Source organism: Ursus arctos, unplaced genomic scaffold, assembly GCF_023065955.2.
Source record: "Ursus arctos isolate Adak ecotype North America unplaced genomic scaffold, UrsArc2.0 scaffold_20, whole genome shotgun sequence".
NCBI classification, from domain to species: Eukaryota; Metazoa; Chordata; class Mammalia; order Carnivora; family Ursidae; genus Ursus; species Ursus arctos.
Genome location: NW_026622875.1, coordinates 46,424,879 through 46,438,867, shown reverse-complemented (window position 1 = coordinate 46,438,867; position 13,989 = coordinate 46,424,879). Strand labels below are relative to the sequence as shown.

Below are 13,989 nucleotides of genomic sequence, written 5' to 3'. Positions count from 1 at the left end.
GACAATTCTTAGTTATTAGTGGTGAAAGTATCTATGGAAGATTGGAGGTAAAATCATCTACTTCAAACCTTTCATTTTATAGTTAAGGAAACTTATGCCTTAGGTGACTGTGACCTTCTATTGTCATCCTGCTAGTTCTCCCAGTTCTCAGGTCTTCAGATGTGGACTGGAACTATACCACTGGCTTTTCTGGGTCTCCAGCTTGTAAGACACACAAGTACTTTTTAGCCTCCAAAATCATGTGAACCGATTCCTTTTAGTAAATTTCTAACTTCAGATATATATTGATTCTGTGTCTCTTCACTGTGTTTCTAACTTCAGATATATATCTACATGTATATTGATTCTGTGTCTCTAGAAAACCCCGATTAATACAGCATCCTTTCTTGGCTTCCTCCCCTTCCCTGTCCTGCCTCATTCACTTTCTAAATGGCCTTCCCTGGAAATATTTCCTTAGTAAATCACTTCTACAGGAATACACATCTCAAAGTCTGCTCTAGGGCACCTGACCTTCTAGGATAATTCCCCTAAACCCCCCCTTTTCAAGGCCCCTCCGGCCCCTTCCATAGGATGTCCCACATCTCCCCATGATCTAGTAATGACAGGGTTAATGCTTGATCCAGCAGGGGTCCTTCTGGACCCTGTTCCTGGGCTATGACCAGCATTTGCTCTGCATAATCATTGCCTGGGCCATGGCAGTAGTTAAGTATTTTGAATACCAACCCAGAGCCTATTTAAGTGTTACGGCTGCATAACATAAGAACTAACCAGAGTGTCTCCACCTTTCATAAAATCTCCTAGTTTTCAGATAGGCTTAATATATAGGGGAGGTCCTCCTGGCCATGTCTGAGCCACATGAGCCTGCCCTTCTGGCCATGATTGATTAGACCAAGGATAGACACCTCACCCAAGCTGGGCTAATCAGGTTCTCTCCCCCAGAAACTTGAAACTTGAACTGAGAGACAGAGGGTTGCTATTTGTTCGGGCTGAGTCACCATAATGGTATCGTCACCCTAAAGGGAAGGTCCATGAACACTTGGTCTTGCCCTATCCAGGGCTTGAGTGTTGAACTCTTCCAGGAGTAGCTTTCCAATACATTACCATTTTTGCTTACATTTGCTAGAGTAGCTTTTTGTTTCTTGTAACCTGAAAGCTCTTGCCTAATATCCTATATGAACACTGCTTACTTGTCTTGTGTATTGCCTCCAGCACTTAGCATGGTGCTAGCATGGATTAGGCACTAACTTAGTACATATTTGCTGCCTCCATACACAGTTCCCTGTTTATGTATTTTATTATTATTTCTGTAGGAAAGAGATGAGCACCTTATGTACATATAAATATACAGGCTTTAAAATGGGAAAATTTTCACCATATCACTTGCGTGTGTATGATCTCTGGAGGAAAAAACAAATTTAGGGGCACCTGGGTGGCTCAGTCAGTTAAGCGACTGCCTTCGGCTCAGCTCATGATCTCAGGGTCCTGGTATTGAGCCCTGCCTCTCTCTGCTCAGCAGGGAGCCTGCTTCTACCTTTCCCTTGGCTGCTCCCCCTGCTTGTGCTCTTTCTCTCAAATGAATAAATAAAATCTTTAAAAAGGTAAAAAAAAAAAATAAGTAAAAATTTAAGAATTAAAAAAAAAATTCAAATTCCTCCTGCTTGCTTGTGTTCATACTTTTTCTTCATCAAGGTTTCCTCCAACTAAATAGCCTATCTCGTGGCCTACCTTTTTTTTCCTAAATGTAACATAGTTAATAAACTTATTAGTGTTAAAAAGCTTTAAAGTTAAAAATCTTAACTTGAATTTAGGAGGTTTCTGAAATCCCTGTCAGATTGGTGAATATGAACTCACTGCTACTGAAGTAAACCATTTGGGGACCATTTTATTTCCCCAAGTCACTATTCAACCTTACTCCATTTATTTTCTTTCTTTGCTCACTCTATATTCTATACCTCCTGCTACTCCATTTTGATCTCTTAAGTTAGAAATTGTAGCAACTGCGGGTTAGGAATTTAGAGATAATGCGCTCAAGATACAGTCTTTTTCACTCTGCTAACATGAACTAGTCCTTTAAGTAAGGAGAAGTAAATTTGGGAACATAAATTAACAAGTTAACCGTCCATACTGTTGCTCCTAGCATCTTGAGAGAGAAATCTACAAATTTCACCTCCAGAAATCAGGTTGCTGTCACCATCACTGCCAGAGAATCAGGCCAGCAAGAGGGTGTTCTCAGGCACAAAACAACTGGTTTTGCTTCTGGTGGCTTCTGCTGAATCATCAGTAACAGTCAGACAACATGTGGGTGTCAACAGCAGCAGTCAAAACAGGCAGAAACACACAGAGGGAAAAAGCTGAGTTCTATCTCCTGTTTGTCAGTAGACCCAGTCTGTCGTTATTTTGAAGTGATTTGAAAGTTCAAGCAAACAGAACTTTAAAGGATTTGCAGGTATTGTTGCTTAACTAGGAAGTCTGCGTAAGCCAGACGCTTAGGAATGGAGCACACGGATCCAAAGAAAATGCTTTTTGTGTGTATAGGGCAAGAAAATGGACTTGAACCCATAGGAACAATGAAATATTTTCATTTTCTGCCACTTGAGAAAGATCCATGACAAAGGTGTCACACAAACTGAATAACAGAAAAGTCTATGAAAGCTACTTTAACATCTGAGGGTGTGACAGCTAATAAGAAAGAGGCCTTCTCATCACGATTCCAAAGCATTACTTCATTTTGCCCTTGGGTGACTCAAGTGTATCCATCAAAGCAGAGAAACTGTCTGAACATGGGGAGCACACCCACTAAACTGCTGTTTAACTTTGGGCCCGTGAAAACAAAGCCAAGCCCTCACCTTGAATATAAAGCTGAAGACAGCAGGCTCTTGTTCAGTTCTCTCGATTCCATCCTTGCAATAGTGAGACATGGCCCCATTTACGGAGGGCCTAAATGTGCCAGGCATTCTGCTAGGCCATCAGACACACTGTGTCACAAAGTCTCCTGGACAACTCAGTAGGGCATGTATTACCTACACTCTCTGTTTTACCAATGAGGAAAATGAGTCTCAGAGATGCTAAGTGACTTGCCCATGACCACCCAGTAGGTGGAAAGCAAGGATTAGAATAGAGCTTTGTCCCAAAAGCCCAGGCTCTTTGCTACAAGGAAATGCCTGGAAAAAACGAGAGTTTTTTGCTGCCCCTCTGAGCTGCAGAAATACGTCCACAGGCTGTCCTTCACCTTACTTGCAACTTAGTAGCATTTCCTCGCTAAGTGTGGTCTCCAGTTCAGCATATCAGCTCAGTATCTTCTGGAAGCATCTTACATGTGCAGAAACTCAGGCCCCACCCCAGACCTACTAAGCCAGAATCCACTCTCTGATGTTGGAAGAGAACTGATCACCTTCCTTACTGGTACCTTTATTACAGGCCTTTAATAACAGACTAATTATCCTTTGGCAGAGAGCAACTCCAAGAAACAGTTTCCGTCATCAAACCTCTGACTTTTAAAGTGTGTTCCTTCCACTGAAAAAGGGGTGTCACTTCTACTGACCCCTTGCCAGAGCAGAAGTCTCCATCAAACAAGCAGACAAAAGAAGCAAGAGAAGGATTTCAGCAGGTTTTGCTGATAAGGCTGCGGACAGCTGCGTTCCCTGGCACCTGGGTAGTACAAGGTAATGCTAAATTTTAACACCTAAGAAGATTAGCGGGGATTGCAGGATGAGAGTCTCACTGGGTTAAAGGTCATTTGCTCACAAATCTCCTCAGTACAAGAGAGCCTCAAACAGTCCTTGGGGAGGAGCCTCACAGTTAAAGGACAAGGCAGGAGGCCAGGAGGAAGGTTATTGTTCTAGGGGCCTCCTGTGGGGTATGAGTTCTGTTTCTCCAGTGTGGGTGGTAACCAGTCATGGCCACTAGGCTTAAAGGGACTTCTCTTCTACAGGGGAGAGTGGACCTAAGTGAAATAAGTCAGACAGAGAAAGACAAATATGGTATGATTTCACTTACATGTAGAATCTGAAAAACAAAGCAAATGAACAAACATATGGGAAGGGCTTCTTGAGGCTCCAGGGTTTGGATAGAACAAAAGATTACTAGGCAGAGGAAATTAGTAAGAGAGACAAGAAAAGAAAAGAATAAACTTGAAATACAGTGAAGAGGTTGGTAAATAAAAGAAAGTAACTCAAGATGAAAGAAAGAAGAAATTCTTCACTCCTAGAATCATACAATAATATCTATTTTTTTGCTGAGATCACTTTTTTTTTTTTTTTTTTTTGAGATTTAAATACCATTGGCTCCAACTCCTGGACCCTTGGAAATCTAAAGCCCTCCCAAAGGTGTCTTCAGGTTACCAGGAGCTCATTTTCTCATAGGGTCCATCAGGTTTACAGTTGCACTTTTTTTTTTTTTTTTTTTAATGAATGTGCTTTTAATTCTCTCCTAATTTTAAAAATGTGAACATTCTGGGATTCAGTCACAGCCTTAACTTCCAGGTGACTCTTTCACTGCATCTCAATTCCCTCTTAAACAATATACTCTTGTTCCAGAAGGTAGTTAGCCTTTCATCAGTCTTTCTGTCTAGATAACATCCAAGGACAAATCCCACAGGCACAAGTATACGTAACTGTGGTCACAAACAATCTGAATTACGTTTATTATGAGTGCTGCAGCCTTGGCGCCAAAAACAACCCCACCACCACTCTGCACGTCTTTCTAATGCTCAAGTCCCTTCTGTGAAAAACCATGCAATGATTGCACCCAGCACAATACTTGTTTATCTTATTCAGTGCATAGAGTGATTCTGCCCAGGTAGAATTATATGCTAACTATTTTATTGATAAGGAAGGATATGGTGGCTCAGAGAGGTTAAGAAATTAGCCAAGAACCTTAGCAATATTTTTCTAGATATGTGTCCTCAGGCGAGGGAAACAAAAACAATAAACTATTGGGACTACACTAAAATAAAAAGCTTTTGCACAGCAAAGGAAATCATCAACAAAATGAAAAGGAAATCTGAATGGGAGAAGATATTTGTGAATGATATATCTGATAAGAGGTTAATATCCAAAATATATAAAGAACTTATACAAGGCAACACCCAAAACCCAAATAATCCGATTAATAAATGGGCAGAGGACCGGAGTAGATATTTTTCCAAGGAAGACCTACAGATGGCCAACAGACACATGAAAAGCTGCTCAACATCACTCATCATCAAAGAAATACAAATCAAAACCACATGAGATACCACCTTATACCTGTCGGAATAGCTAGTATCAGAAAGACAAGAAATAACAAGTGTTGGTAAGGTTGTGGAGAAAAAGGAACACTCATGCGTTGTTGGTGGGAATGTAAATTGGTGCAGTCACTGTGGAAGACAGTATGGACGCTCCTCAAAAAGTTAAAAAATAGAAATACCAAATGATCTGCTAATTCCACCATGGAGTATTCATCCAAGAAAATGAAAGCACTAATTCAAAAAGATATATACAGCCTTATTTTTATTGCAACATTATTTACAACAGCTAAGACACGGAAGCAACGCAAGTGTCCATCCACAGATGAATGGATAAAGACACGGTACACACACACATACACACACACAGAGGACTAGTACTCCATCATAAAAAAGAATGAAATCTTGCCATTTGCTACAACATGGATGGACCAAGTGAAATAAGTCAGACAGAGAAAGACAAATACCATATGATTTCACTTACATATGGAATCTGAAAAACAAAGCAAATGAACAAACAAAGCAGAAACACACCATTAATAGAGAAACTAGTAGTTGCCAGAGGGGAGGTAGATGGGAAGATGGACAAAAAGGGGTGAAGGGAGTGGGAGGTACAGGCTTCCAGTTATAAAGTCACAAGGATAAAAGATCCAGGATAAGGAATACGGTCAACGGTATTGTACTAGCACTGCATGGTGACAGACGGGGAGCTACACGTATGGTGAGCACAGCGTAACTTCGAGTTCTCAAATCACTATGTCATGCACCTGAAATGAATGTAACATTATGTGTCAAAACTATACTTAATAAAAATAAATAAATAAATAAATAATGTTAGGTGATTAATTTTGAGAATTTTACTTGCTCATATTAAGTTCCTTTGGAAGGTTTGCTTATCGATCAACTGCCTGTAGCTCAAATATTGATCTGTTTCCTGGATCCTGAATATGGATGGGACAGGACTGTAGTATTGGGTTTACTATAGTTAACCTAACGCCTTTTTAAAAAGGTAGCCTGAGGGGTGCCTGGGTGGCACAGCGGTTAAGCGTCTGCCTTTGGCATTATGGGATGGAGCCCCACATCAGGCTCCTCCACTATGAGCCTGCTTCTTCCTCTCCCACTCCCCCTCTCTCGCTGGCTGTCTCTATCTCTGTCGAATAAATAAATAAAATCTTAAAAAAAAAAAAAGGTAGCCTGAGAAATTGTTGAATGGTAAATATCAAGAGCCCTTTAACCATGGAAATGTTTTCATACCTACTATTGTGTGTGTGTGTGTGTGTGTGTGTGTGTGTGTGTGTATCATTTGAAATTTGTTATCAATGCCTCTATATTTCAAAATCCAAGAGGGGGCTAATGCTAAAAAAGGATAGTGGTAAAATAGAAAAAATGCATAATGATGATGCTGATTTTATTTTTGCATGTATATTAATAAAAGTCCTAGGAGAAGGGAATGAGGGAAATCTGTCTTTTGTGTCAGCTTGAAGCTACTGGACTTGATTTATTTTATAGTTTATAAAATTAAAGAGTAATGCTCACTTGACTTTACAGTCAATGTTTAAATTCAATAAATGTTTTCATATTCAAATTTTATTTTTTTAATTTTTTAAACAACAGTTATTTTATTTTATTTATTTTTTTATAATTTTTATTTTGTTATATTAGTCACCATCCAGTACATCCCCAGTTTTTGATGGGTATTAAGGTGGGCACATATTGCATGGTGCACTGGGTGTTATACGCAAATAATGAATCATGGAACATTGCACCATTGCATATTCAAAATTTAAAAAAAAAGAAAGAAAGAAATCAGGCCAAGGAAATATAGTTAGCAAGCCAAGAAGCCAGGATTTGAATTCATATCCATCTGACTCAGTGGTAATGTTACATTGGTGGCCCCAATGACCCACGTCTCCTGGTATTCATGTCCTGTGTGTTTCCTTCCCCTTGAATCTGGACTAGGCCTGTGACTTGCTTCAGCCAACAGAATGCAGGTAGAGCTCGAGGTCCAAGTTCCTGGGAGCCCTGAGCTGCCATGCAAGAGGGCTGACTGTGCCCCTGAGAGACCACGTGGAGAGGGAAAAGCTCTGACACCATATGGAGAAACTAGGCACCCAGCAGCCAGAGTTAAGGTGAAGCCCCAGATATATGATCCCAATTAAACCATTCCCATCAGCACTTACCCCCACCCTTGACAGTGATCCTAGCGGAGGCATCAGACATGATGGACACTATGCCCCAGCAGACATCATGTGGAACAGAGATGACAGGGCTTTGCTTTGTTCAAATTCCTGACCAGTGGAACTGTGCAAAATGATTAAAATCGTGGTTATTTTAAGTCACTAAGTTTTGAGTAGTTTGTTATGTAGCAATAAGTAACCAAGACACACCTCTGTCCTGTGGTTGAGGAGAAAGAGACAATGATGAACCTATGAAGTCCTTGAACAAGAGAGAAAGACGGGAAGGGAAAGAGTGGGTACAACACAATTGCCAGGGGTGGAAAGAAAAAAAGACAAAGAGCATAATTAGGCAGACATCTAAGTAGGGGATACAAGAACTAACAGAATCTTTAGGTTGCACACCTTTGCCAGGCAGCATTTCTGCCCCAGAGCAATCCTCACAATAGAATTAATGCAAGGAAAATAAAAAGGCAAGATTCAGAACTGCCTATTTTCAACAAGAAGGTAATAGACCAAAATGTTCATAGCAGCTCTCTGTGGGTGGTGGTATCACAAAAAAAGCCTTCATAAGTTAGCTTTGTGCTCTCTTCCAGTGCTTCCATATTTTCTACAATGATTGTTTTCAATTTAAGTTTTTCAAAATCTTAATATCAAAGAGATAAAAGTACATGGATTTAAAAAACCCCTTCCTCAAGTGCCACAGAAAAGCACTAACTATCCATCCTTCACTTTCTCTCCCCATCTTGCACCCCACACGCAACCCCTTTAACTATTTCTAGTTTTAGTGGATTGGTTAGGTCCACATCCTTAAATAACGTGCTTATACTTCCATTACCTGATTTATTAACCTGAGGCATCTATAGGTTCCCTGTTATGAAAGTCTTATTATTTTATTGAACAAATGCATTGAATACCTACTATGTGCCAGCACCGTTCAGGTACTGGTGACAGGGAAGAGAATAATAAAGAGACAGTTCCTGCCCTTTTATGGCCCATACTCTAGTAAAGGGAGATGGCTGATCAAAAGCAAAGAAATAATATCCAGTAATAAAAAATACTATGGAGAAAACCACATAGAGTATGGGGCAGTATGACTGAGTATATTTTTCAAAAATAGGCCGCAATGGCATCTTCCATCTCACATGCTCATCTAGAATCTTACCATTCACTTAACAAGAAGTAGACTATATTTTCCTTACCTTTAAATCTGAGTGGATTGGTGACTTGTAACCAGTAGAACACAGTAGAAACAATGCTTATGATTTCCAAGGCTAGGTCATAAAAGGTGATAAAATTTCCCGTTTGCTGGAATACTCTCTTGAAACTTTCTTGCCATAGAAAACAGTCCAGCTGCCCTGAAACTGCCATGCTGTGAGGAAGCTCAAACTAGCACACAGAAAGGAACCAGAGAGAGGCCCTAAAACTATAAGAAGAGAGAGGGGTGACCAACCAGCTTCCAAGTGTTCCAGCCCCCAGTCTGCCCTCTTAAGTCTCCACCTGACAGCATGGTGAGAAAGCCAGCCTTGCAAAATCCGGAGGCAAAGTAGTCCAGGTAGAGGAAACAGCAAGTAAAAATGACCTGAGTGAAGAATGAGAGTCATCAGGGATGCCTGGCTGGTTCAGTCAGTGGAGCATGTGACTCTTGATCTCAGGGCTGTGAGTTCAAGCTCCACACTGGGCGTAGAGCTTACTTCAAAAACATTAAAAATTAAAAGAGGGACAGAGAGACAGCACAAGCAGGGGAGAGGCAGAGGGAGAAGCGGTCCCACTGCTGAGAAGGGAACCTGACATGGGACTTGATCCCAGGACCCCAGGATTATGACCTGAACCAAAGGCAGACACTTAACCGACTGAGCCACCCAGGCATCCTTCCCTGTATGTATTTTATACCTCAATTTAAAAAAATCAATTCTCGTGCTAGAAGAAGAGGAAGCAGGTAGTGTTCATTTAGTTCAGGTTCTCTACCTCCTCCTCCTCACTGATTACCTTTGCAACTTTAGACAATACACTTAAACCTCTGGTTTTTGTTCCATCAACTTCTGTCAATAGTTCTTGCTTCTACCAAGTAAGATGAACATATTGGGACTACTATGCTTACTCCCCCTTCTTCTCCAGCCCCTCTTCCTTCTCCCAGTTGTTTTCAGCTGTCCTTTACATTTCTTAGATCAATAAGAGTTACATTCTGTTCTGTAACCATAATGAAGTCTTCTGGGTTTTAAGTTATTCCTACATGTTGAAATCCAAGGAAAAAAGTTTACATTATTGTGATGATATAAATCTTGTTCCTGGCTGACTCAAATGGGATGGATAGAAATACATTTTCTTGACAACAGGGCCAAAGTCATGCCCTCTTTATCACTTGAAGAAGAATATTCTTAGTATCTAAGTCAAATAAATACTCTTTCATTTATGTATTAGTCAGCTATTGCTGCATAACAAATCACTGCTAAACTTAGTCCTTTCAAAAAATAATGATCCATTATTTCTTATGAGAGCAAAGGTTAGTTAAGTGGTTCTGCTCATCTGACTGGACTTGGCCAATCTCCAATGGAATCACTGTCATGGCTGTATTTGGTTGCTGGATTAGGCTGGGAGCTGGTTGGTCTAGAATTGCCTTGGCTTTGAGGACTTAGTTTTCTTCTATGTGTTTTTCACATCATTCTAACAGGTTATCCTGTGTTTGTTCTCATGGTGGTGGCAGGGCTTCAAGGGAGAGAGCTAAAACATGCAGTACCTTTTCATGTTTTCTTCTTCCATCATTTGCTACTGTGCTATTAGTTAAATCAAGTCCTATGGCCCAGAGTTGGGGTGTTGGTAGGGACTCCACAGAAAGTGTGGATACAGGATAGCCATTATTAATTGGGCCATTAATGCAAGTCACTAAGTCTGCTACACTTACATTACCAGTGCCTCAAAATTATACCACATTTTCCTTTGCTTCATTTGTACATTTATTTTCTGGTATTTCCAATTGGTTCTTTTTTTTGCTATTGAAAGAAGAAATATAAGCTTTCTTCACTACATGACTAATATTATTTAGCTTCTTATTCCTTTTTCCTATTGTTTGAAATTTATCCCATGCTTCTTAAAAGCACTCTTGTGAAAGCCCACTGAGTTTTTGGTCTAATGTGAACTGATTGTGTTTAGGCTGGTTAAACAGTTGATATGCTAGAATGTCTTTCTACAGCACTCCTTGGGGAGTTCCACTGTGTCATATATATCACATCTTCTTTCTGCAGAAAGGATACTTGAGAGACAAAATTTCTAAGCCCTTTCAAGTCTGATAATAAGTTTGATGCCTTACTCTTGTTCCTTTATTGATGACCTGCTGTTTTTTACACTCCTGGGAAACTTGTAGGTTCTTTTCTTAATCCATGATGTTCTAAAGTTTCATTCTAGACTTGGATCTTTTTAAAACATTTATTTTACTTTTTAAAACACTTACTATACCAGATACTCAGAAGGCTCTTTCAAACTAAGGATTTCTATCTTTGTAGAAAATGTTGTTCCATATTTATTTAATAACTTCCTTCCTTTGGTTTCCAAATTCTCTCTTCACTGACCTACTATTATTTAGAGACAAAACCTTATAGAGTGGTTTTCTATTTTCACTATCTCTTCTATTTTCCATTTCTTTGATTTTGTTCCATTTCCTAGATGATTTCGTTCCCCTCCCACGGGCTCTCTATTAATTCTTTTATAACTGCCAGTATGCTTCCAAAGATCTTTTTGCTCATGTTCCTATTTTCCCCTACAGTATTCTGTTCTTGTTTTATAAATGTAATAGCTTCTCAAATCTCTTTGAAGTCACTTAAGTTTTTCTTTGTTTACATATTTGATCATGCTGCCTTCTGTTCTCTGATTTATCTCCATTTCCTCTGGGGTTAATTTTTCCTTTGACTTCGTATTTCTTTTTCATGATTCAAATTTTCTAAATATTTTTGAGAGTCTTTTGTTAACTGTACATACCTAAGATTGAGAGACTGGATAGATTTTTCAAGATAGTTGATACTAATTTTCTCTGTGTATGTATTGGTCTCTTTCTTTTGGCCTCTCTCTCAACTGAGAGTTCTGTTTAGGTGGCCAGGGCTTATTTATGAGCAGACTTTGCTTTAGAATGAACAAGAAAGGAGTAGGTTGTGGTTATGAGATCCAAAGATCCCAGAATGGGGGAAGGCTTCATTCCTGGAGCCCTCTAGGCAGTTTATTTAGTTTCTTTAGAGAGTCTATGGTAGATTGTTAACAGTATGGTTCCCAATGAATCACATCTCCCTGTGTCCATGCCCTTTTGCAGTGGCTTTGCAGGAACCCCATCAAAGGTGAAGTCTATTTCTCATGTCTTAAATCTGTTCTGGCCTGTGACTTGCTTTGGCTAACGGAATGTAGCAAAAGTGACAAAATGCAAGTCCTGGAGCCTTGGTCTCAAGACTCTCTGTCTTAGACAGAGACTTGGACTCTCTGTCTTAGAATGTTGCCACCACAAAGTAAGAAAGACTGAGCTGGATGACTGAATGATGAGAGACCACGTGGAGAGGGGCTCAGATGACAGTCAGAACTAAGGCCCCAGGCCATCTTAGACTCTCCAGACCCAATGAAGCTGCCAATTGACTGCAGCTGCATATGTGACACTAGGTGAGAGCCCAGCCAACCCATAAAATTGTGAGAAATAATAAATAATTTTTAAATTTTCGGCCACTAAAATCTGGAGTGGTTTGTCATGCAGTTGTGATAACTGATGCAGAGCTTTTAAAATTTTGTTTTTGTTTTTGTCTGGATTGCCTGTGTTTTGCATATGTGAGGTAGATGCAAAGTAGAGATCTAATGGTTCAGTTATTCTGAAAACATAAGTTCAACTAACCCCTGTTTTCTGTCCTTCTCATTTCAGCCCTCACACCAAACATCTCTAACCCTTGAATCTTTCTTGGTAAGGTAGAGATTGCTGGTCACCTGACCCAACAGCCATTCTCCCCTCCCTACTTAGTAGCACAACTCTGATTTTAGCAATGCATCCAGCTAAGACAGTATATTCCTTTATTTTTAAAGATTTTATTTATTTATTTATTTATTTATTTATTTATTTATTTATTTAAGAGAGAGAGACAGAGCATGAATGGGGGGAGGGGCAGTGGGAGAGGGAGAAGCAGACTCCTGGCTAAGTGTGAGGCTCATTCCCAGGACCCTGAGATCATGACCTGAGCCTAAGTCAGACACTTAACTGACTAAGCCACCCAGGCATGCCAAGATAATATATTTCTAAGCCTTGCAGCTAGGGGCTGCCACATGAAGAAGTTCTAAACAATGACATCTAAGTGGAAGAGTTCTGTGGGATTTCCAGACATATTGCTTAAATGGGATTAACCTGCTAGGAAGGATCCCTTTTTGCTCTTCTGTTCTTCCTTCTGTGTGCTGCCTGGAATGTGGATGTAACGGCTGGAGCTCTAGCTGCCACCTATGAGATGACTTTGAGGATGAAAGCTATGCACAAAGGGTAGTACAGCTGAAGAGGAGACTGAATGTCTGATGACAGGGTAGAGTTGCCCTTTCAGCTCTGCACTGCCTACCTCAAGATTTCTTTTATATGGGACAAGAATAAGCTTCTCTCTTGTTTAAGGTACTGCTAATTACCCCCCCCCCCCGCCCTGCAACACACACACACACACACACACACACACACACACACACACACACACTGTTTTGTGTATCTGAATTTAATCCTAGCTATAGGAATTTGGCGTCTGCCTGTTACCCAGGGATCCTCCTCCACTGCATCCATCACCCATGTATATCTTGGGTTGCTTCTATTTCTAGAAGTTTCATTGGGCTTTAGAGTATCTTCCATGTCTCATCTTAATATGTTCAATCTTTCCTCTATCTTTTTGAAAATATAGAATACAGTTATAATAATGGTTTTAATGTCCTTGTCTGCTAATTCTAACATCTGTATCAGTTTGTGTCTACTCCACTAACTGAGGTTTCCCTTTTCAGGATTTCCTACAATTAATTCTGAAAGGGCTATGTTGCCTTAGGTTGGGCTCCCCTAGAAGCAGACACTGGTACAAGGATTTGAGTTGGGGGTGATGCCAGACTGGGACGGCAGTAGAAAACTGAGACAGGGAAGGAAAGTTAACTCGGTAGAGTGTGATAATGAGCAGGTTATTGCCATGGGCATCTGGGACCTACTTCCACTAGGGACCTGGTGAAATGGTATAGAACAAAGATGTCCTACCCAAGGGACAAGGAAACAGGGATATTTAGACACTGACTCCCCTAGGTCATTGGTTGAGCATTGCTTCAGAAGGTATATTCTTGCATTTTTAGGCTGCCTGTTCAGATGGGCCTGAGCAAGGCTCCTTTAGCTAGTGAAAGCCCTCAGGCAAAACTTCTCAGGTTGTTTGCAGTATGAAGTGGTTGATATATCCAGGAATGCTATGTGCTGAGGGAATATGAGCAGGACTCTGACAATGTCTGTAATATACATCATTCCTGGAGCCCCAGTATTCATTCAACAAACAAGGAAAGAACTATCTGCTCTCTCGAAAGTGCTTTGCCTTTCCCAGTGTGGGTTTCATTGACTTATTCTGATTCAAT

The 13,989-nt window shown here is 40.3% G+C and overlaps 1 pseudogene; it reads right to left on the bottom strand.

The window, feature by feature from the left end:
* Positions 1-4,462: 4,462 nt before the first annotated feature.
* Positions 4,463-5,430, bottom strand: LOC123000947 (NADH dehydrogenase [ubiquinone] 1 beta subcomplex subunit 1-like; annotated as a pseudogene).
* Positions 5,431-13,989: the final 8,559 nt, after the last annotated feature.